This window comes from Oncorhynchus masou, chromosome 31 (assembly GCF_036934945.1).
Source record: "Oncorhynchus masou masou isolate Uvic2021 chromosome 31, UVic_Omas_1.1, whole genome shotgun sequence".
In the NCBI taxonomy this organism is placed as follows: Eukaryota; Metazoa; Chordata; class Actinopteri; order Salmoniformes; family Salmonidae; genus Oncorhynchus; species Oncorhynchus masou.
Window position 1 is genome coordinate 66,914,822 of NC_088242.1, and position 23,412 is coordinate 66,938,233.

The 23,412-nt window shown below is 45.3% G+C and overlaps 1 pseudogene; it reads left to right on the forward strand.

Moving 5' to 3' along the window:
- Window positions 1–23,412, forward strand: part of LOC135524310 (WW domain-containing oxidoreductase-like) — a 240,691-nt pseudogene that overhangs the window by 33,622 nt on the left and 183,657 nt on the right.

Below are 23,412 nucleotides of genomic sequence, written 5' to 3' on the forward strand. Positions count from 1 at the left end.
AGGGCAATGTGCAGATGTCTACAGGTAGTAGCAGGGCAATGTGCAGATGTCTACAAGTAGTAGCAGGGCAATGTGCAGATGTCTACAAGTAGTAGCAGGGCAATGTGCAGATGTCTACAGGTAGTAGCAGGGCAATGTGCAGATGTCTACAGGTAGTAGCAGGGCAATGTGCAGATGTCTACAGGTAGTAGCAGGGCAATGTGCAGATGTCTACAGGTAGTAGCAGGGCAATGTGCAGAGGTACGAGGTATTTGAGGTATGTACATAAAGGCAGGGCGAACTGATGTGTGTATTTCAACCTCCAGGGTCACAAAATCACCAACACACATACGCAGGCACACTCACCACCCGTACACACTAATCCACATCCATTAGGGAGGCCTAGCCAGCCGACAGTACATTAAAATACCTTTTTTTTTTTTTACACCTCTAGAAATCAAAACATGGGGAAGGCGAAGGTGGGATTAACATAAACAACACCAGGGTTGAGGTGTGCTTGGTGTCATGTGACAAATGTATGCGTTATTATGATACTTTGATGCACAGGGATTTCAGGACACATATTCTCTATGTCTTGTATTGATGTGATCGTTGAGCTGATGTTTGACTAGAAGAGAACACATTTGACATTTGAGTCATTTAGCAGACGCTCTTATCCAGAGACTTACAGGAGCAATTACAGATGTAGGATTTTACAGCAGGAAATAGTCTTGCAGCAACAGGAAAGGTGAATTATTACGTGGGTCATAGTCTGAAATGACTGAAATCTGAAATTTCCTGTGCAGGAAATTTGTCAGCAAGAAAAGAGTGATTTTAAATGAGGATCTTACCTCTGTAGGGTTAAGTGCCTTGCTCAAGGGAACATCGACAGTTTCGTTTTCACCTTGTCGGCTCGGAGATTCAAACCAGCGACCTTTTGGTTACTGGCCCAATGCTCTAACTGCTAGGCTACATGGACCCTGACGCCCAGGTGAAAGGAGTTTCAGGGCAGCAGATTTCTTCTAGAAGTGATGTATGATGGCACAGTGCATGGCATGATTTACTGCTTGTAACAGGACATTCAGGTATTATTCTAACACAGTAGCTCTGTATTTGCTTGTAACAGGACATTCAGGTATTATTCTAACACAGTAGCTCTGTATCTGCTTGTAACAGGACATGCAGGTATTATTCTAACACAGTAGCTCTGTATCTGCTTGTAACAGGACATGCAGGTATTATTCTAACACAGTAGCTCTGTATCTGCTTGTAACAGGACATGCAGGTATTATTCTAACACAGTAGCTCTGTATCTGCTTGTAACAGGACATTCAGGTATTATTCTAACACAGTAGCTCTGTATCTGCTTGTAACAGGACATGCAGGTATTATTCTAACACAGTAGCTCTGTATCTGCTTGTAACAGGACATGCAGGTATTATTCTAACACAGTAGCTCTGTATCTGCTTGTAACAGGACATGCAGGTATTATTCTAACACAGTAGCTCTGTATCTGCTTGTAACAGGACATGCAGGTATTATTCTAACACAGTAGCTCTGTATCTGCTTGTAACAGGACATTCAGGTATTATTCTAACACAGTAGCTCTGTATCTGCTTGTAACAGGACATTCAGGTATTATTCTAACACAGTAGCTCTGTATCTGCTTGTAACAGGACATGCAGGTATTATTCTAACACAGTAGCTCTGTATCTGCTTGTAACAGGACATTCAGGTATTATTCTAACACAGTAGCTCTGTATCTGCTTGTAACAGGACATTCAGGTATTATTCTAACACAGTAGCTCTGTATCTGCTTGTAACAGGACATGCAGGTATTATTCTAACACAGTAGCTCTGTATCTGCTTGTAACAGGACATTCAGGTATTATTCTAACACATTTCTTGTGACCACCGAGTGATCAAACTAAGATAGCAGATCTGTCATCGGTCATGTGTGAATGTGAGCACACGTGTGTGTGTGTGTGTGTGTGGTGTGTGTGTGTGTGTTTGTGTGTGTGTGTGTTTGTGCACCTTTAACATTAAGCCACTAATCTGTTTCAGAATGTGTATGATCCATAGCTGGGGGTTGCGGTGGTGTTGCATAACCATGATAACAAAGTACTGTAGCACCATAGGAGCGTCTGTATTCCAGTGACCCTGCAGTCACCCTGTGAGGAGATGAGAGCTGTGCAGGCTGTTAGTCTGTTATGGCCGTCAGGGAGACTCATATTTTTTGAGCAGAATCAGGGTTTTAATGGAGTGTGAAGCACCACTATAAAACGTTCTGTTGATCAGTGATGTTGTGGCAGCCAGGGCCTAAATGCAACTACAGATCACATACACACCTCACACACACAGTTCAGGATTTAGTATTTTACTGGTGTGTGTGTGTGTGTTTTTGGGATTGTGTGTTTTTGTGATTGTGTGTGTGTGATTGTTTTAGTGATTGTTTGTTTTGATATTTGAGAGATGTGTGCCTTGGTATCCTGGCTTTGTAATCCAAACGTGTGTGTGTGTTGGTCTCAGACCAGAGAACAGGTGTAATTTCCCCTGTAGTAAAACCCTACAAGCGGCAGCATGGGAGCAGGGAAGATATTACAGGTTAACTCTGCTCTGCTCTGGTCTGTTCCACTACTAGACTACAGAGATTACACAAACTATCCAGCACGCCACGACCTGTGACCACAGTCAGTCCCTCTGTGTGTGTGTGTGTCAGTGGGTGTGTGTGTGTGAGCGCAGAGGGAGGCTCAGAGGTGTCAGAGCTGTTTCCTTCAGACCGTAAGCCTTTATTAGGGCCCAGGTCTACAGGGGACCACAGGGCAATATTGCTTTATGTGTGCCAGCGGGGAGGTGTGTGTGTTTTGTTAGTGGATGAAACTCCACTATCTCCCCTGTGTAGCTCTTATGTGTTATAACTATGAACTTCTAACTCAGACTCTGTTTATGAATGAGGCATCGGGGGAACCATGTCTCATAAAGATGTCTACATAGGTGTTGACCTATGACTCCCATCATTGCCCTCTACTCTCATCCTGGAACACCAGGCAACAATCTAAAGTAGACCTGTTTTGGGGGACCTTTTCCCCCTCTGTCATCCTCAACGCCTGTATATGCATGGCAGTGAACAGTGAGTTAATTGGTGACTCATCTCCCCTCTGAAGGGCACTGCTGTCCATACTGAGTCATGATGCATTTGCTGAAATAACACTGTGTGTGTGTCCCTGCAGCCCATTAATAAAGTGTCATGATGAATTAGGCCAAATAAAATCTGGCCTGATGAGGGATGACCAGCTAACGCTCCCTCACTGGGATAACAGAAAGCCAGAACAAAGGGGGCTTACACCCTGCTCTCATCCTGGGTGTGACCTGTGTTTTCCCCTCTGTGTGTATATGTGTGTGTGTGACTGAAGGGCACTGTGTGTGATGTTTGTGTAACACTGTGTGTGTGTCCCTGTTAATGTGTGTGTGTGTGTGATGTGTGCGTGTGTGTGATGTGCCGGTGTGTGTGTGTGTGTGTGTGTGTGTGTGTGTGTGTGTGTGTGTGTGTGTGTGTGTGTGTGTGTGTGTGTGTGTGTGTGTGTGTGTGTGTGTGCATGTGCGTGTATGTGTATGTGTGTGTGTGTGTGTGTGAGAGATGAGAGAGAGATGTGGGATGGGGTGTGTGAACAGAGTGGGATAAGGCTGGGGGTCTAAAAGTGGAGCAGAACAGGGAAGGGGTAATCTTTTTGTTACCAAGTCTCCTTCAGGTAAGAACTTCATGTTTCAGATCATGACCCATTAAGCCCCCACATTGATAAAAGAGAGAAGGAGAGAGTGGAGGAAAGGAGGAGTAGAAGAGCGAGGGGAGGAGGTGAGAAGCAGAGGGAGAAAATGGGAGGCGGGGTGGAGGCAATGAAGAGGTTCATCTATACATCCTGAGGCGGACTGGCAGACCACAGGCCGTCCTCAGGAAGACTGATGCCTAACCATCAGCTGCAAACTCCATCTCCCATAAATCCCATAAATCGTTTGTGTGTGTGTGTGTGTGTGTGTGTGTGTGTGTGTGTGTGTGTGTGTGTGTGTGTGCGACTGATGGATCTGTGCCATAAAGCTTTGTGGCGTGACGTGTGGAGAGCAACAAAGTGAACCCTGAGAACATAATGTACCAGTGCTCCAGGTTAATGTCAACGATCCCTGAAAGGGAGGGAGAAGAGGAGTGGCTTTGACATTACATTGGTTCAGCAGGCTGTAAGTGTGAGGCTGACCCAATGTTGCCTCAAGTGCAGTCATTGAATAGTTATTGTCCTGTAGATTTATTGTCCCATGTATCAGAAATGTAGACATAAATGTACCTTTATTATGGCCCATTTGTCATTTGTCTTTTATCATTGCCAAACGTTTGTCAAAGGGTGGATATTAGTAATTTAGCTTCAGGGTGTGTGTGTGTGTGTGTGTCCATGTGCGTGAGCAGTGTAAGACTAAGATGAATGGCGTTCATTACGTGGCCTAATCATAAAGCCCAGAGAGGAAGTGCAGACCTGGCCAGACAGGACCTGAAGACATGTGCACTTCCTCATTAACAGAATCCCATCAGGGTCATAAAGCACCAGCCCAAAATGCTCAATGAAAATGCACCGATAGGGAGGAAACTCCCAAAAGTTATTCAAGATATTAGTATGGCTCGAGACAAGATATTTGTATGATTGGGATGGTTTGAATATGGGGGAATAGGAACAGTATTGATAATTGATTAAACTCCAAGGAAATGTGCTTTAAGAGTGAAAAATAAGCTCATTTAGCAAGAAAACGAAAAAGGGGTCAGACACAAGACCGGTGCCCCTCTCTCTTCTCTCCCTCCTCCATCCCTTCTCCTTCTCATCCTTCTCCTCTCTCACCACATGATCTTCTTCGGGCCCTGGAGTCCACCTCATTCATCACCTGGGTTTGATTCCTCCTCTCCTCCCTCCTCCAGTGCAGCCAGTAGAGGTAACGGTGCTGTGTTACCTGGGATCAGCAGGTTTGCTGTGTTGGCGTGCTGCTCGGCCATATGGTTACCCACTGGGTGAACACTTTGATTAATGTTACCCACAGCACACTTTCTACACTCATATCTGATCCTGAAAACAGAAACCCAACTCTCTCTCTCGGTCTTTCTCTCTCTCGCTTGCTCTCTCTTTGTTTGTATCCCTCTTAAACACAATAATTCTGTTTGTTTGTTGGTAAACACTCTACTTTATGAGAGAGAGAGAGAGAGAGGCAGAGAGGAAAATACATAGAGAAACTGGTGGTAGATGTAAGTGGCCTGTACAGTACAGTTGATTAGGCCCCTGGTGTGTCGGTGTTATGGTAGATATCTCTATTAGTCGGCTCTCTTCTCTGGCATCTCCTGTGTGCTGTGACTTCTGTCTGTCCCTGATGTGTACACACACACACACACACACACACACACACACACACACACACACACACACACACACACACACACACACACACACACACACACACACACACACACACACACACACACACACACACACACACACACACACACACACACACACACACACACAGTCAGTCAGTCAGATAGGAGGCCGTGCTGTGGGCTAAGCAGTAACGAGGAGGTGAACAGATGCTGGCGTCACAATATCAATACGGCAGAATGTGTGTGTGTGTTACCCTGGCAGAGTTCAGCCATGAGACAGCATTAACGGGACAGAGACCTCTCAGGTGCGCAATTAACTATCTGCAAATGATACTACATAACGCTCTCTGTTACACAGCTGCATAAGGTGTGTGGAGCAGCTTTACGGGGCGAAGTCGTTGCATTTGCTCCTGAGGAGCGGAGGGACGATGTCCCCATTGACACTGAAATGAACCATCCTCTCACAGGGTCAGAAGTTCATACCTGTTCTTCTATTATGGTATAATAAGACATCAACCCAGCAGAAACAATATGCAGACACTGTTGTTGTGGATCATCCTTTATCACCAGACAGATACTTTGTTCTGCCCTCAGTTTTTTTCATCTGCTCGATGGTTCTCTATTTTGGTCTTCCTCAGTCTTGTTAAGTGCTGCCATTCCCCAGCTCCTGGATGAGGCCCAGAGGGCCCCTAGTGAGACCAGGGGCTAGGAATGAGCTGTCTGCCCCATCCGGAGATGCCCAAGGTGGGCCGTGAGGCTCGGTAAATCTCCCTGATTGTGCTGGGGGTGGTACCACAGTGGCCAGCCCTCCACAGAGGCTGTTTGACATGCAAATGGTGACGATAACTCAGAGATAATGTAGACCTGAGAACACTGGCAACACTCTTCCTCCTCCTTCTTGTCCCTCCATCCTTCTGTAATTTAGCACAGATTTAGGGGCTGAGAGAAGGGTAGGGAGTCTCATGGTGGTATAATAAGTGTTGACCAGAGTATTATATAGGAATAGATTTAAGTGCCAATATGAGTTGCTTCAAAAGAAAGTAGCGCAACCGAAAAGGTGACGCTGCATGTCTAGTAGAAGTAAATCTAATACTTTTAACATTTTAGCAGGTGCTCTTATCCGGAGTGAGTTCCTTGCTCAAGGAAACATCAATAGATTTTTCACCTAGTCGACACAGGGATTCAAACCAATGACCTTTCGGGTACTGGCCCTAAGCTCTTAACCCCTAGGCTACCTGCCACCCCATTCTTTACACCCTTTCTATATCCGTCGAAACAAATGGACACTGGGAAGTGAGGGAGGACAGTGGGGGAGAGGTGGAATGAACAGGGGAGAAGTAGAAGGGGTAATTGTGCAGTCCTTTGCTGAATTGTTCTGTGGAGGCAGTTTTAAATCCCTCCTATTATTTTAATCATCTGACTTTTACTGCGTCTGCTCGGATCATTTGTTTGCAAACTGGGTTATTTGGAGAGGGAGGCTCACAGGTAATTTCATGCTACGGAGCATCTCTACCTACAAGTTAATGAGGAAAGGACTGTTGTTTCCACTAGTACAGGACGCTGCTAAGAGGAGACCAATTTAGTAGAGATTAGATGGCTAGAAAAAAAGGTCTACGTAACAAAGAACATGCACAATAGGAATCATCGACGATGACAATCAATTCAGAAATGTTTTCCATTGTGGTCCTGTATACTACAACAGTGACGAGAGGTGTGTGTCAGTGGTTTTTGGGGGGGGGTGTTCTTTTGGTTAGATTGTGGATGGGAAGATCAGTTCTTTATCTGGTTAAGTACTACAATACTTTCAGAAAGTATTCACACCCCTTGACCTTTCCCACATATTGTCGTGTTCCAAAGTGTGATTAAAATATATACAAAATATATGCAAAATACTGGAGAGTGGTACTCAGTAATGTTTTTGCCTCAAACATAACACTTTGTATTCAGGACTAAAATGTATTTGCTTTGCCACGTTTTTTTTTGCAGTATGACTTTAGTGCCTTGTTGCAAACAGGATACATGTTTTGGAATATTTGTATTTTCACTTTGTCATTTAGATTAGTATTGTGGAGTAACTACAATGTTAAACCATCCTCCGTTTTCTCCTATCACAGCCATTAAACCTTGTAACTGTTTTAAAGTCACCATTGGCCTTATGGTGAGATTTGTACTGACTGGGTGTATTGATACACCATCCAAAGTGTCATTAATAACTTCACCAGGCTCAAAGCGACATTCAATATCTGCTTCTTTAAATGTTCCCATCTACCAATAGGTGCCCTTTGCGAGGCATTGGAAAACCTCCCAGGTATTTGTGGTTGAATCTGTGTTTGAAATTCACTGCTCAACTGAGGGACCTTACAGACACTTGTATGTGTGGGGTACAGAGATGAAGTAGTCATATTTAAAAAACAACAACACTATTATTGCTCACTGTGTGAGTCTATGAAACTTACACTAAAAGTACCAAAGTGACCAAAAGTATATGGACACCTGATCGTCGAACATCTCATTCCAAAAGTATGGCCGTTAATATGGAATTGGTCCCCTTTTGCTGCTATAACAGCCTCCACTCTTCTGGGAAGGCTTTCCACTAGATGTTGGAACATTTCTGCAGGGACTTGCTTCCATTCAGCCACAAGAACATTAGTGATGTTGGGTGATTAGGCCTGGCTAGCAGTCGGCTTTCTAATTCATCCCAAAGGTGTTCACTGGGGTTGAGATCAGGGCTCTGTGCAAGCCAGACAAGTTCTTCCACACCAATCTCGACAAACCATTTCTGAATGGACCTCACTTTATGCACGGGGGCATTGCCATGCTGAAACAGGAAAGGACCCAAACTGGTGACATAAAGTTGTAAGCACAGAATCGTTGTATGCTGTAGCGTTAATATTTCCCTTCACTGGAACTAAGGGGCCTAGCCCAAACCATTAAAAACAGCCCCAGACAATTATTCTTCCTCCACCAAACTTTATAGTTGGCACTATTCATTCGGGCAGGTAGCGTTCTCCTGGCATCCATTCGTCCGTCGGACTGCCAGATGGTGAAGCTGGATTCATCAATCCAGAGAACGTGTTTCCTTAGGCTTGTGTGCAGCAGCTTGGCATTAGAAACCCATTTCATGAAGCTCCCGACGAACAGTTCTTGTGCTGATTTTGCTTCCACAGGCAGTTTGGAACTTTGTAGTGTATTGCAACCGAGGACAGACAATTTTTTACGCACTACATGCTTCAGCACCGTTCTGTGAGCTTGAGTGGCCTACCACTTCGCAGCTGAGCTGTTGTTGCTCCTCTAGCAGGGCAGAAATTTGACAAACTGACTTGTTGGAAAGGTGGCATCCTATGACGGTGCCACGTTGAAAGTCACTGAGCTCTTCAATAAGGCCATTCCACTGCTAATGTTTCTATGGAGATTGCATGGCTGTGTGCCCAGGTTCTATATACTTGTCAGCAACGGGTATAGCTGAAATAGTCAAATCCACTCATTTAAAGGGGGGTGTCCACATAGTTTTGTATATATAGTGTATTTTACTCTTTCTTTTTTTTTACTCCTGAACTTATTTTGGGTTGCCATAACAAAGGGGCTGAGTACTTAATGACTCAAGACATTTTTTATTAATTTGTAAAAAAGACAAAGAAAAATGTAATTCCACTTTGACATTATGGGGTATTTTGTGTTGGCCAGTGACGACAGAAATTCAATTGAATCCATTTTAAATTCAGGCTGTAAACAACAACATGTGGAAAAAGTAGAGGCATGTGAATTGTTTCTGAAGGCACTGTAGGTTACACTGTGAAATTCCCGTCCACATTTTACCACGGTCAACTAGCTCTAATTTGTGCTTTGCTCTTGGTCATTCTGAAATCAAGAATATCCTCTTTTAAAACGTTGGAAAGGATACCCAATCTTACATGGCTTTCATTATACAGTAGCAAAGAGGACATTTGAAAAATAATTTTAATTTATTTTAATTTATTACATTTCATGAATACTTTGTTTCAGATCTTACAGATCAAGATGCGTGAATACCTTTACACACTCTGTCTGTCTGTCTGTCCCCCCCCCCCACTCTCTGGGCATTGTTAGTCAATTCATGGCGCGCGGCCCAGCCCAACTCAATTAACACAGAGCCTGATTACATTAAGATGCAAGATCCATAGACAGGCCTATCCAACTCTGCAACGTAACGCACCATACTGGGAAATAATAGTCTCTTTTAATGTAATTACACCTCTACTGAGGAGAGAGATGGAGGGATAGTGAGATGGAGGGACGAGGTGTCTGTCTGCCTTTCACCGCTCGTAGCCTCACCCCCCTGCCAGTCATTTGTTAATTCACTTGTCCCTCTGTTCCCAGGCAAAGTCAATTTAATGAGAGTGCATGAATTAAAACAATAACACAAATTGTTGACGAGGCATGGCTTGTTCCCTCTCATACTCTGGTCCACTGACAGTCTGGGGCTGCCTGACCCCTGACCTTCGCCTGGGTCATGTGACGCATATATTACTGTACATTGTTCCATGAGCTCCTCTGTGGTTCACGACCAGGAGAGAGGAGATTTAAGAACACATGAGGAGAATACTTTTAATAAAAAACTCTATATAGAACAATCAGGTATTGAGCTGCAGTGGCACTAAATCAGGTAAGGAAATAAAGTAAGATTGTTTAACCCAAAGTGAGAGCGAGCAAGAGATTGAGAAAAAAAGAACACTTTTAAAATGTTATTTCCAGGCTAAACCCTTGTGACAATGGAAAGCACTTAGCAGTTTAGTTTAGAACGTTCCTAAACAAAAGAGTTTAATGAAAGTGGTTCCAGAACCCGTCTGAGAACATTCCCTCATCAAAATATAAATGATTACATTATTCAGATCAAAGACCTCCATGCATCATAATGGCCGGATCCTTTTCTTATTCAATTATGCTACACTTGTGTTTTTATAATGCACACGCGGAGCAGAGGAATCAACTAAATCAAAGGGACTTCATTTATCATCTGTGTGTGCGAGCGTGTGTGTGTTTGTGTTAGATTGTCAGCCCTTAAGTTACTGAGATGACAAAGCGTATTGGCCGCATCTTTCGGAAGAGGTAAAGAAAGATACAGCAACCCACTAATTCGGAACAAAGCAATCACACGGCAAAAGAGCACTTGAAAAGAACGGCATTATTTTGTATCTTCAGAAAGGCAGCTTATTTGCTGACACTCACAAATAGAAAGTTGTGTGAGTAAAGTGAAGTGGGGTCTTGTAGTTTGTGACTTCTTTGTTATCTAGCCCAGACATAATCAGCATCTAAAGCTGTGTGCCGTCCGCCACCCCATCACCAAAGCTCTCTACAGAATTGCAAAATAAGCTTGGTGTGAATATGTGATTGCTAGTGTTTATTGTGAGATGTGGATATTACAGAGCAATATGGATCACATTAAGGCCCTGGTTGTTAGAGTATTGGTACCACAGAAGACACGCACGCCGGGAAAACCTGCACCGTCGGCATATCTTGCGGAAAGGGGGGGGGGGATAAAAGGGAGGAGAAGGGAAAAGGAGGGAGAGAGAGATGGAGGGATAAGAGGGCTGTGGGGAGAGGAGGATGAAAGGAGAGTAGAGAGATGAGGAGAGAAAAGAGTCATCCGGGATGTCTGTATGATAACAACGGCACCTTATTTAAATCTCTGTCACTTTCTGATGCAAATCTAATGCTGCACTGATGTAGAAAGATGCATATGAGAAGAGGAACATGAGAGAGGGAGGAGAAGGAGGAGGAATATGAGAGAGGGAGGAGAAGGAGGAATATGAGAGAGGGAGGAGAAGGAGGAGGAATATGAGAGAGGGAGGAGAAGGAGGAATATGAGAGAGGGAGGAGGAGGAGGAATATGAGAGAGGGAGGAGAAGGTGGAGGAATATGAGAGAGGGAGGAGGAGGAGGAATATGAGAGAGGGAGGAGAAGGTGGAGGAATATGAGAGAGGGAGGAGGAGGAGGAGGAATATGAGAGAGGGAGTAGAAGGAGGAATATGAGAGAGGGAGGAGGGAGGAGGAATATGAGAGAGGGAGGAGGAGGAGGAATATGAGAGAGGGAGTAGAAGGAGGAATATGAGAGAGGGAGGAGAAGGAGGAATATGAGAGGGAGGAGAAGGAGGAGGAATATGAGAGAGGGAGGAGAAAGAGGAATATGAGAGAGGGAGGAGAAGGAGGAGGAATATGAGAGAGGGAGGAGAAGGAGGAATATGAGAGAGGGAGGAGAAGGAGGAATATGAGAGAGGGAGGAGAAGGAGGAATATGAGAGAGGGAGGAGAAGGAGGAATAGAAGAGGAGCAAAGGGCGTCTGTGCACGTGATCTGTGCCTGAGGCCCCGTGGCCCTGCTCTGTCTTCATCTGAAAAGCAAACGCTGCAATTATGATGACCTCTCTGTCCTCTTCATTTCCCATCTCTCTCTGTCTTTATTTCTTGTGCTGTACTTTATGTTTTGCTGGAGGATAAAGAAACACAGGTCTCCAAAAGACCTCTCTCTACTCAGACCTCCATTCCCTTCTCTGTCCAGAGAGACAGTAACACTTCTGTCTATTCTAAGACATACTAATAGCATCTCTCAGTCCTGATGTATCTTTCTCTTAGTGTCCTCTCCGAAGGCCTGTTCTCTTGTTAAAGTGACTGAAACAACTATAATGCGGTCGTATGTCATCTCCTAGTAGACTAGCCTAGGCCTGGTATATAGTGGTGATTATTCACCAGACTAGGAGCTGTAATCACAGGAACAGACACCAGTAAAACACACACTGCTCACACCACTTAACTTCCATGTCAGAGAGAAATAGGAAATATTTTTTTCTATATCTAACTCTTCCTTTTTCTCTCTCTTCCTGGCTTTCTATTATCTCTCTCTCACCGACACTCTCCCTCGTCTCTCTGAGCACAGTTCACACCACTTGAATTAACACGTTGAAGCTTTAATTCATTAATGTGTTTAATTACAGTCGTAATTGCAGGGTTTCCCAACAGGACAAAATACATTGGATTGTAGTTTAGGCCAGTGAAACACAAATGACAAAATACTCAAAAGACATTCAAATGTAATTAAATACACCTTACAAATACATGGAATAGAAATACTGCCTCTGTGTGTTTGTGTGAGCTGCTCTCCAGTGTTAAAAGTATCAGGTCATACGATATGTGCCTCATTCTCCATGTTCCTCATCTGGAAAATCATCCTGCGTCCTTCCCTCACCTTTCCCCATATCAGCTCAACAGTCGCTTGATTTGTAACTTGATTTCAGGAAAGGGAGAACCTGTAGATTACCCTGCTTTCATTAGGGGGGAAAACCCTGTCTGTGTCAGACAGAGAAGAAATCAATTTAATACAGACTTAACTGGAGGAAATGGCATATTCTGCCTGTATGTGCTGAACAGGCACTTTTCCCTTCCTACCAGAGACTGGCCTCACTAGTAATTGTGTGTGTGTGTGTGTGTGTGTGTGTGTGTGTGTGTATAATTGAGAAAGGGAGCTGAGTACTTAGACTCAGATCCTAAGTCGAGACACAGCCAGGTGGAGGTGTGTGTGTATCCGTGTGTTCGTATGTATGCCTGTGTGACTCAGCCAGGTGGAGGTGTGTGTGTATCCGTGTGTTCGTATGTATGCCTGTGTGACTCAGCCAGGTGGAGGTGTGTGTGTATCCGTGTGTTCGTATGTATGCCTGTGTGACTCAGCTAGGTGGAGGTGTGTGTGTATCCATGTGTTCGTATGTATGCCTGTGTGACTCAGCCAGGTGGAGGTGTGTGTGTAGCCGTGTGTTCGTATGTATGCCTGTGTGACTCAGCCAGGTGGAGAGGAGATTGGTGGGTATTTATGAAGGAATGTCACATTTCTGACAGGATGATTTATGACCAGTTCTTGCTGCCGTTTCCCTCTTTCCCCGTTTCTCTTTCTACCCCAAATATATACACTGAACAAGAATTTTAAACGCAACATTTAAATTGTTTCATGTGCTGAAATAAAATATCCCAGAAGTGTTTCATATGCACTAAAAGCTTATTTATATCAAATGTTGTGCACAAATGTGTTTACATCTCTGTTAGTGAGCATTTCCATTTCGCCAAGAAAAGCCATCCACCTGACAGGTGTGGCATATCAAGAAGCTGAATAAAACAGCATGATCATTACACAGGAGAACCTTGTGCTGGGGACAATAAAAGGCCACTCTAAAATGTGCAGTTTTGTTACACAACACAATCCCACAGATGTCGCAAGTTGTGAGGGAGCATGCAATATCCACCAGAGCTGTTGCCAGATATTTTAATGTTCATTTCTCTGCCATAAGCTGCCTCCACTGTTGTTTTAGAGAATTTGACAGTACGTCCAACCGGCCTCACAACCGCAGACAGTTTGTATGCTGATTGCTGATGTCAACGTTCTGAGTGCCCCAAGGTGGCGATGGGGTTATGGTATGGGCAGGCATAGCTAATGACAACAAACACTATTGCATTTAATAAATGGACATTTGAATGCACCGAGATATTGTAACGAGATCCTGAGGCCCATTGTCCTGCCATTCATCTGCTGACAACACCTCATCTTTCAGCATGATAATGCACAGCCTCATGATAATGCACAGCCCCATGATAATGCACAGCCTCATGATAATGCACAGCCCCACGATAATGCACGACCTCACGATAATGCGCGACCTCACGATAATGCGCGACCTCATGATAATGCACAGCCTCATGATAATGCACAGCCTCATGATAATGCACAGCCTCATGATAATGCGTGACCTCATGATAATGCACAGCCTCATGATAATGCACGGCCTCATGATAATGCACGGCCTCATGTCGCAAGGGTTTGTACACAATTCCTGGAAAATAAAAATGTCCCAGTTCTTCCATGGCCCGTATACTCACCAGACATGTCACCCATTGAGCTGATGTTTATGATGCTCTGGATTGACGTGTACGACACCATGTTCCTGATCCCGCCAATATCGAGCAACTTCGCATAGTCATTGAAGAGTGGGACAACACTCCACAGGCCATAGTCACCAGCCTCATCAACTATGTGAAGATGTGTTGTGCTGCATGAGGCAAATGGTGGTCACACCAGATACTGACTGGTTTTCTGATCCATGCCCCTACTCTTTAAGGTATCTGTGACAAACAGATGCATAACTGTTTTCCCAGTAATGTGGTATGGCAACTGCTCGGCTTCCGACAGCAAGACACTACAGAGGGTAGTGCGTACGGCCCAGGACATCACTGGGGCCAAGCTTCCTGCCATTTAGGACCTATATACCAGCCGGTGTCAGAGGAAGGCCCTAAAAATTGTCAAAGACTCCAGCCACCCTAGTCACAGACTGTTCTCTCTGCAACCACATGGCAAGCAGTACTGGAGCACCAAGTCTAGGTCCAAGAGGCTCCTAAACTGCTTCTACCCCCAAGCCATAAGACTCCTGAACATTTAATCAAATGGCTACCTGAACTATTTTAATTGTCCCCCCCCCCCATGCTGCTGCTACTCTGTTATCTATGCATAGTCACATTAATAACTCTACCTACATGTACATATTACCTCAACTAACCAGTACCCCTGTATATAGCCTCGTTGTTATTTTACTGCTGCTCTTTAATTGTTACTTTAAATTATTTTGTATTTTTCTTGACTACATTGTTGGTTAAGGGCTTGTAAGTAAGCATTTCACTGTAACCTGTTGTATTCGGCGCATGTGACTGTTACGCACACCTCTTGGAGGGAACGCAACACCCTGCTACACTCAACTCTCCATGGAGTGAAAGAGTTATGTGATTGTAGGTGCGGGTAAGGATGACAGAGAACATTACCTTCCACAGGGAATTTATTTATTATCACACCCCCTAATTTGGGGAAAAGGGGCTGGATGGAACCAAAGCGAAGAAAGTAAAAGTTAAAGTGCCCAACTTTCCTACCCACAACTTACCTAACTAGCACACTAACCAAAATACAGGGGGGGGTGCTTTGGACTTCAGGAAAGGGGTGCTTTGGACTTCAGGAAAGGGGGTGCTTTGGACTTCAGGAAAGGGGGTGCTTTGGACTTCAGGAAAGGGGTGCTTTGGACTTCAGGAAAGGGGTGCTTTGGACTTCAGGAAAGGGGTGCTTTGGACTTCAGGAAAGGGGGTGCTTTGGACTTCAGGAAAGGGGTGCTTTGGACTTCAGGAAAGGGGTGCTTTGGACTTCAGGAAAGGGGTGCTGGACTTCAGGAAAGGGGTGCTGGACTTCAGGAAAGGGGTGCTTTGGACTTCAGGAAAGGGGTGCTTTGGACTTCAGGAAAGGGGGTGCTTTGGACTTCAGGAAAGGGGTGCTTTGGACTTCAGGAAAGGGGTGCTTTGGACTTCAGGAAAGGGGTGCTTTGGACTTCAGGAAAGGGGGTGCTTTGGACTTCAGGAAAGGGGTGCTTTGGACTTCAGGAAAGGGGTGCTTTGGACTTCAGGAAAGGGGTGCTTTGGACTTCAGGAAAGGGGTGCTTTGGACTTCAGGAAAGGGGTGCTTTGGACTTCAGGAAAGGGGGTGCTTTGGACTTCAGGAAAGGGGTGCTTTGGACTTCAGGAAAGGGGTGCTTTGGACTTCAGGAAAGGGGTGCTTTGGACTTCAGGAAAGGGGTGCTTTGGACTTCAGGAAAGGGGTGCTTTGGACTTCAGGAAAGGGGGTGCTTTGGACTTCAGGAAAGGGGTGCTTTGGACTTCAGGAAAGGGGGTGCTTTGGACTTCAGGAAAGGGGTGCTTTGGACTTCAGGAAAGGGGTGCTTTGGACTTCAGGAAAGGGGTGCTTTGGACTTCAGGAAAGGGGGTGCTTTGGACTTCAGGAAAGGGGGTGCTTTGGACTTCAGGAAAGGGGTGCTTTGGACTTCAGGAAGGGGGGTGCTTTGGACTTCAGGAAAGGGGTGCTTTGGACTTCAGGAAAGGGGTGCTTCAGGAAAGGGTGGGACTTCAGGAAAGGGGTGCTTTGGACTTCAGGAAAGGGGGTGCTTTGGACTTCAGGAAAGGGGTGCTTTGGACTTCAGGAAAGGGGTGCTTTGGACTTCAGGAAAGGGGGTGCTTTGGACTTCAGGAAAGGGGTGCTTTGGACTTCAGGAAAGGGGTGCTTTGGACTTCAGGAAAGGGGTGCTTTGGACTTCAGGAAAGGGGTGCTTTGGACTTCAGGAAAGGGGGTGCTTTGGACTTCAGGAAAGGGGTGCTTTGGACTTCAGGAAAGGGGTGCTTTGGACTTCAGGAAAGGGGGTGCTTTGGACTTCAGGAAAGGGGTGCTTTGGACTTCAGGAAAGGGTGTGCTTTGGACTTCAGGAAAGGGGTGCTTTGGACTTCAGGAAAGGGGTGCTTTGGACTTCAGGAAAGGGGTGCTGGACTTCAGGAAAGGGGTGCTTTGGACTTCAGGAAAGGGGTGCTTTGGACTTCAGGAAAGGGGGTGCTTTGGACTTCAGGAAAGGGGGTGCTTTGGACTTCAGGAAAGGGGTGCTTTGGACTTCAGGAAAGGGGGTGCTTTGGACTGAAGTCCAGACTTCAGCTGCTTTGGACTTCAGGAAGCCATTTTCTGAAATACACACCAACACATACAAACCCGCAACAACACAGAAACTGGGGAATGTAACAGTGACAAATAAAATTTGATTTGATTTAATATGAAATCCATAGATCAGAGCCTCATGAATTTCAATTGACGGATTTTCTTACGTGAACTGTAACTCAGTAAAATCTTTGAAATTGTTGCATGTTGCGTTTTATATTTTTGTTTAGTATATCCCTGATCAAATACAGTCTTAAAAGCTGATGACCAAGTGGAGTGGTCAGGACAAGGTCATAAAGGTTTTATTCTGTTTTGTTCTCTTCCCTCCAGTCAGGCCTGTTCTCGTCTCAGGCTGTGGCTGACTGAGCTGTTCAAAGCCAGCTCTCTTAATTGCTTTCATAAGGTGCCCTTTTCACATGGGGACTTCTCTGCTCACTCACTTTCACAAATAGAACTTGGTATATCACACATAGAACTTGGTATAATTTTACTTTCTGTTAACAGTATTGACACACAACATTACAATTGTTACTGAGAGTTTGCCTGATTACATATAAACGGCTAATGACATGTTAGAACTACTCTGTGATGATGATTATATAATCCTGCTCCATCTCCCTTTCTCTATATCTCCCTATATTTCTCCTCATTCCCCGTCTGCATCCCTTTCTCCGTTACTCCTGATAGGTTGGGTTGAGTGGGGGGTGTTTGATCTCGTAAGTGTCCTCAGTCCTGTGGGAGGTGGTTGGTGAGGTGAGGTGAGAGGGGCAGTATGGGTGAGGGGGGTGAGAGGGAGCTAGTGCATTAACCCAGTGCATTATTTGGCCGTTCCACTCTTCTAGCTCCATTAGGGCTGGCTTCAACACTATTAAAGGGGTCAGTGGTGTGTGTGTGTGTGTGTGTGTGTGTGTGTGTGTGTGTGTGTGTGTGTGTGTGTGTGTGTGTGTGTGTGCGTGCGTGCGTGCGTGTGTGTGTGTGTGTGGAAGGGGACGGTGTAGAGTGGTCTAGAGTCTTATTGAACAGGAAGGGGCTCGGTCCCCTCATACCTCTTAATTTGATTGGATTGGATGGCCAAGTTTAGAATGATATTACAGCCACCACCCGCTGTCCTCTCGCTTTCCTCTCTCCCTCTGTCTCTTAAAACTCTATGCATCTCTCAACACACTTGGGAGGAGGTGTGTGGTACCTGTCATTTGTCTCAGGTGTGTGGTACCTGTCATTTGTCTCAGGTGTGTGGTACCTGTCATTTGTCTCAGGTGTGTGGTACCTGTCATTTGTCTCAGGTGTGTGGTAACTGTCATTTGTCTCAGGTGTGTGGTACCTGTCATTTGTCTCAGGTGTGTGGTACCTGTCTGACTTTACTTTCCTTCTCTGCTCATCTGTGTACTGCAGGAGAGTATGTGATTTTATTTCATAAGAGAGAAAGGATCTCGTCATCCTCTTGTTATATTTCAGTGTATTTCCCCCATCCCCTTTCTTTTTATCTATTAGAGTTGGATCAGCTAAATATTGCGGAAAGAATATTGGTTCCATCAATGTAGTTGTCTGCATCATTTCCAATCCCCCATATATTTTTCTGGTAAATATATATATCGATACACACATGCATACATATACACATATATACATACACATACCTATATAGACTTACATACTTTTTAAAGACTATACCTTTATTATTATTACCCGCAAACCCGACCACCGATCCCCCAATTGGAGTAAACTAATAAACACTTCTGCTTTTACCTTCAATTTAAACATCTTATACACATTTTACAGACACAGTCTACTTTACAATAGTTCTCTCTTGTTTGTTCTTAGTCCTTCCTCTATTTCTGATGTCCATCCATCCCATTTCTTGCTCTTTCCTCCCAGATCTCTCTCTTTCTGTATCTCTCTAGCTCTTTTCTTTCTCACTCCTCCCCGTCTCCCCACACACTCTCTTTATTCTCTCTCTCTCTCTCTCTCTCTCTCTCTCTCTCTCTCTCTCTCTCTCTCTCTCTCTCTCTCTCTCTCTCTCTCTCTCTCTCTCTCTCTCTCTCTCTGTGGTGAAAGTCAGAAAGGTCACAGTGATGTTACAGGCAGCTGTTCTCTGGGGTGATGGGTGGGGCGGTGTGGGGGGGGGGGCAGGGGGAGGGAGTGGGATCTGAAGCTTGTGTTGTCATCATGGTGACCTTGTGCTTTGAGTCCCCAACATGTGGCTGTTTTTGCCGACAGACAGACAGATGACAGAAAGACCCCAGACCATCTTGCTCAGTCTGCTCCTAAATCCCCCCAAAACCTGAGTGGAAGGTGATGCATTGACTTTATGATTCTATTTTTAATATTCAGCCAGTCAATGGAATAATACTTTCAAAGTCTGAGAATTTAGCCAGAATTTCTATTTCACCAAAGTCAGAGTTAGTATCTGACAGAAGTCCAAGGTGGTATGTAGCCAGTAGCCATGTCACCAGTCCACTAGCGTCCCCTGGTGTAGCCTAGTCAGCGTTAGTGCACTCAGTGTTACCAGAGCAGCTTCACTGACTCTCACTTCCTCAACGCCCTTCAGGAGACCACGACTTGTCAGCCTCCTCGTTAAACCCCTGAACAATTACGTCTGCATGTTCTCTCTTGCTCTTTCTGCCTCTCTCCTTTTCCCCCCTTTTCTCCTTCTGAAACCTGGCCATCTGTCTAATTGTTCACCTCCATCGCTTTAATGCTTTTTACATGCTTTTCCCCCTCTTTCCAGGCAATAAAGTTTATTTTCTTCGCAAGACTTCAATCTGTATAGGGAGGGTAGGCAGGCAGGTGGAGGGAGGGAGGGAAGGTTAGGAGGCAGGCTGCTCACCTCCCTCTGCTAGATTTGCTCCAGTACCCCCCTTCCCCCATACCCCCTCCATTCCTCCATCTCTCTCTCTCTCTCTCTCTCTCTCTCTCTCTCTCTCTCTCTTTCTATCTCTCTGAGGATCTTCAGACATCTTCTCTGTCACTGAGAAACCGGAGTATATCCATTTGTCATATTGTATTCATATTGATACATGTCCCAAATGGTTTTAACAGCAATCCCGGCCGAAACCCCTATAGATCAAGTAGAAATGAGTGGTCAGGAAAACCTCCCTAGGCAGGAGGAAACCCGTCTCTAGTAACGGAAACGAGGGAGGTTTAGACCATGTGTTTGTTGCGTGCCACTTTTACAGGGTCATTAAAGGAGCTGATCATACTCTCTCACCTGTGATTAATGCTGTGTGTAGATCATACGAAACATCCACGATCTCCCTATAATCAGACATGTATAATGGCCATCATCACCTCCTTAACTCTGTGTAATAGCAGCCCTGGAATGGTATATCATAGCATCAAGAGCACCATTCAGATTAGATCCTTCTACGCTGGCCTGCTTTTATCCTTGAATATGTGTGTGTGTATGTGTAAATACTTATAGGGGCAGTAAATACAATTGTAAAACTCCTGAAAAATTTACCTTAAATATGAAGGAGCTGTTAACCCTTGGCGTGTTTGGCTTGGCTGGCGGGTATTGTTCCATGTGTGTCCTTGCTGTGGTGTCCTGTACAGTTACTCTCTGCATGAAGGAAAGACGCTCCCTCATGACGTTCCTGGGATAGAGATGAGATGTGGAAAAAGGCTGACGGGGGAGTCGGAAGCGGAGAGCGGAACATTGAACGCTCTTTCCTGGGGTAATGTGAGCTGACAGTGCTCTCCAGGGACAAACCGTGGGGGAAGTGTGTGCGCGTGCATCAGGAATAGCTGATATTCCCAATCCCAGACGGTGGAATCCCAGGAGTGGTGTTTTTCTCTGGCTTGAGGGATGAGTCTAACGGACCATTGGTCTGAGAGGAACATGCGCTTCCCTGGTTCACGCTACACTCACACACAATCACACACCTCACACACCTGCACATGCTGCAGGTCCCGTGTGTGTACTTGTATGTAGGCTTGGGTGACATACCATATATACAGTATACCGGGATATTTTAAAATACAGACGGAAAGGATTTTGATACCAAAAAAATAACAATTGGTTTGGGGAGGGGAGGGAGGGGGTCCTTATAACTAACTATAAGTTAACTACCTAAGGCAGACCCTTTGGGGGGCATGTGCTCAAACCCCAAAAATGGCACCCCACCAACACCTAGGTACCCTGTTGTTGTTCTGGGAAACATGCCTCCATAGTAGATTTCTAAACAGTGTTTTATATGGATAATATAAACGTAGCACTGCTCTGTTTTCGTCAGGCAAAACTGGAGGAAGTGAAACAAGTTCTGTCTGGTCACTAATCTGGATATGTGCGCCAACGCTGATGACTGGTCATTGGTCAACAATCAAGACATGCAACTTTTTGGTTCTGAAGCATAGATGAGAATTTAACCACAACTTGCGGGCAGTGGGTTCAGAACAGCAACCAGCAAAACAAATGTACCACCCCCGAAAAGGCCACTTTGAAGACTGGAAGGGGAAAGGGGCATGTGCTCTGCACAGGTAGTGCCCTATCTGTGCACGTGGTGCCAAATGAATTATCTCCAGCTCAGGGAACCAGCTATGCATTTGGTTTGCTAACTTGCTAGCTAAGTGGCTAGATGTCAAGATCAAGCTTCTTGGTTCCAGCAGAGACAATCAATCCCCTCCTGGATCGTTTTGAAAGACATATAACGACCCTTGTGTGCACTGTCTATAATAACCTATACCCCGGTATGGTACCACAACGGTATGAAGGTATGGAAATCTGAATAACCCTACTTGTATGTTATATGGAGAGCAGGGGTCCTGAGTTAAAACACTAAGAACAAACGCGTGACTGCTGTGAGGGGACAGGGCCGAGGACTGGGTTCTATACCTGGTCATGATAATACATATCTGGCAGGATCAGCTGTGTATGTAGACTGAATCCAGTCTGATAGAGTAGATGATGAGTAGTCTGTATTCAGTGTGTAAATGCAGCTATGTATTCAGCTCTACAGTAATCTATCTTTCACCGCTTAATCTCCTCTCCACTCTCCTCCTCTCCGGTCTACCGGCATATGGTGTGTGATGAACTACACATGCACGCACACTCTGGCAGCAGACAGACAGAACCGGCAGTACCATGTGAACCTGAGACGACATCCTGAGACATAATAGTGTCTGTCTGCTGTAGTTGGGCTGTGATGTCTCATCAGATCTGCAGACATCTGCACACTGTCTGGTCTACCTCAACATCAGCTGATGTCAATCTAAATGTCTGCTTCTGATTTATGGGAGGCAGACCAGGAGCTAGTGTGTGTGCATGTGTGTGACTGATTCTCAATATGTCGTGGAGTCATGATGAGGATGGCCATGATGATGTGTTGTGTTTGTTCTCTTTGCAGCACAAGGCCAGGGTAGAGGCCATGAGGTTGGACCTGGCCTCTCTCCGCAGTGTCAGAGAGTTCGCTGACTCATTCAAGGCCAAGAAACTGTAAGTACACAACTCTCCACCCCACCCCTCTCACTATAAACCCGTATGTCCCATTCTCCTACTCTGTGGTTGTTTTTGTTTATTCCAGTACAAATCAGTTATACTGTAGCAATATCATCGCCCCAGGGGTCTTCAAAAACAGAAAGCAGCCTGATCGTCTGGTTTGGACCGCTAAGAAAATAACTCCATACTTAGGTTTTGCTTACAGTTTTTTACGATTGCTTACACACTAAAATTGAACTTTTCCCACAATTAGCAAAACCTTACACTCAAGGAGCAAAACACAAGGCTAGATTTGCACAACTGTAAGCACATTGTCAGCTTCACACTATTTGCAAAACATTACACACAGTGATTTGCAAAACACTAAACACACTTGTATACATCAGACACAGAAGTATATCATGACGTCACTTCCTTGCAGGTAGGTTCACTTGCCTTCAACCAAAATGGAAGGAGTCAGAAGAAGAGTGAGGGTGAGAGGAGGAGTACACAGAGGAGGAGAAGGAGTACACAGAGGAGGAAAGGAGTACACAGAGGAGGAAAGGAGTACACAGAGGAGGAAAGGAGTACACAGAGGAGGAGAAGGAGTACACAGAGGAGGAGGAGGAGTACACAGAGGAGGAGGAGGAGTACACAGAGGAGGAGAAGGAGTACACAGAGGAGGAGAAGGAGTACACAGAGGAGGAGGAGGAGTACACAGAGGAGGAGGAGTACAAAGAGCAGGAGAAGGAGTAGACAGAGGAGGAGGAGTACAAAGAGGAGGAGAAGGAGTAGACAGAGGAGGAGGAGGAGTACAAAGAGGAGGAGAAGGAGTACACAGAGGAGGAGGAGGAGTACAAAGAGGAGGAGAAGGAGTACACAGAGGAGGAGAAGGAGTACACAGAGGAGGAGGAGTACACAGAGGAGGAGGAGGAGTAGACAGAGGAGGAGAAGGAGTACACAGAGGAGGAGAAGGAGCACACAGAGGAGGAGGAGTACACAGAGGAGGAGGAGGAGTAGAAAGAGGAGGAGAAGGAGTACACAGAGGAGGAGGAGGAGTAGACAGAGGAGGAGGAGGAGTACACAGAGGAGGA